Raw genomic sequence first — 2,022 nt, 5'->3', positions numbered from 1 at the left:
AGTATTTTGAACTCTGCTTCTGGTAGATTGCTTGTCTCCATTTTATTTAGTTCTTTTCTTAGAGTTTTGTTCTGTTCTTTCATCTGGGACATGTTTATTTGTCTCCCAATTTTGGCTGCCTCACTGTAGTTGTTTCTATGTGTTAGGTAGAGTTGCTATGCTACCTGGTCTTAGTGTAGTCGCCTTGTATAGTAGATGTCCTGTGAAGCCCAGTGGTACAGACTTCCTCGTCACCTAATCCTGGTGCTTCAGATGTATTTTTGTAGAGCTTGCATGCACCCTTCTGTTGTATTTGAGCTTTGGTTGCTGTTTGCACATCACTGAGAGGGACTGACTATCAGACTGATCAATTGTAAGGACTTTTTGTGACTACAATGGAGGAGCTGTTATGCAGGGGCTGGCCCTAGCAAACAGAAATCACTTTAGTGGGGGCTCTAGTTCCTGCCCAGTCTGCCTTTTGTGTGTGTCAAGCTTGGAGGTGGCTGGACAGTGCTCTTGCTAGATCAGAAGTTGACCGCTCTTACGACTCCTGGGAGGGGCCCTACCACAGGCCAAATTTAGCTGCAGCCTGTGACCTGCCTAGGACCACCTGGCACAGACCACCAAGCAATACACAGATGGCCACTACCTGTGCTGGGCTTGGAGGTGCCTGGGAGAGGCCAAGCTGCAAAGCAAGGCTGGCTGCTATCAGTGCCAAGCTTGGGGCTGCTCAGCAAGAGTTAAGTGGCATGCCAAGCCACATAGTACTTGTTTGGAGTTTGTGAACCTTTGAGAGATTTTAGTCAAAATGAGCCAAGACAAGTCGGAAAAGCCACTAGAAGTGTTTTGGGTAGGTCTGAAAATTGGGTGGGGCTGGATCCCAAGGTGGGGTAACTAGTGTTATCCGAGTTAATAGAGACTCAGATATGGCAGCCACCTGGATCTGCACTCTGGGTCAGGGGAGGAATCAACAAAGGAACAATGGTTTCTGCCAGCACTTCTGTCTGGGAAAAAGCTGCTTCTCCAGCCTTTGCCCTGAAACTAGACATTTCAATTCCTCCTCATATGTTCTTGGCACCTTTTAAGCTGTTGCTCCAGTGCTGGAGCTCAGAACAAGTGATTCCATCAGTGAGTAACTGTATATGCATGGGCCCCTTAAAAGGAATTCCTGAGAACTCCAGCAGACTCTGTCTCACTCAGCCACAATCTTGCATGGTTTTCACAACCAGAAGTTGTGGAGACTTCTCTTCTTGACCCTAAAACTCTAGGCTGGAGAGTCTGGTATGGGGCTTGAATCCCTTGGTCCTCAGCAGAGAACTCCAGAACCAAGATATTCTCTCAAATTTTACCCGCCACACATGTCTACGAGAACCAGCCTTTTCAGCATATTTGCCCCTTCTATCAGTCTGACGTGGCTTCTTTATATTCTTAGTCATAGGATTTCTGTTCAGCTAGGTTTCAGGTAATCTCAATGATGGTTGTTCTGTAATTTGGTTGTAATTTTGAAGTGGTTATAAAAAGATGCAAATACAGCATTTATCTATTTTGCCATATTGACTGGAAATCTTATTAAGTTTTAAAAGCTCTTTATTCATACTGGATACAAGTCCTTTAGCAGGTATATTTTTTGTAGATATCTTCTTCAAATATATAGCTTGTCATTTCATTTTCTTAACAGTATTTTTGAGGAGCAAAAAGTTAAAATTTTATGAATTTCAATAGATGAAAACTAGTTTTTATATTGTTCTTTCTTTTTTATTTGTATACTATTTAAGAAATCTTGACAAAAGTCAAGGTTAAAAATTTTATTCTGTTTTTATTTCTAAAGATGTTGTGTTCTCTTAGTTGTTGTTATATATTTCTATGAAACATTCTGAGACACTTTCTATATGGTGTGAGTGTTGAGGTTTTATTTTTGTTTTGGTCTTTGTATTAGGTACCCAATTGTTTCAGCAACTTTTGTTGAAAACATCTTCAATTAGAATTTCTTTGGAATTTTGTTGAAAATCAGTCCTTTATCTTTGTGTGAGTTTTTTTGGACTT

The sequence above is a fragment of the Pteropus vampyrus genome, unplaced genomic scaffold (assembly GCF_000151845.1).
Source record: "Pteropus vampyrus isolate Shadow unplaced genomic scaffold, Pvam_2.0 Scaffold57, whole genome shotgun sequence".
Classification (NCBI taxonomy): domain Eukaryota; kingdom Metazoa; phylum Chordata; class Mammalia; order Chiroptera; family Pteropodidae; genus Pteropus; species Pteropus vampyrus.
This window is presented reverse-complemented; position numbering follows the sequence as displayed.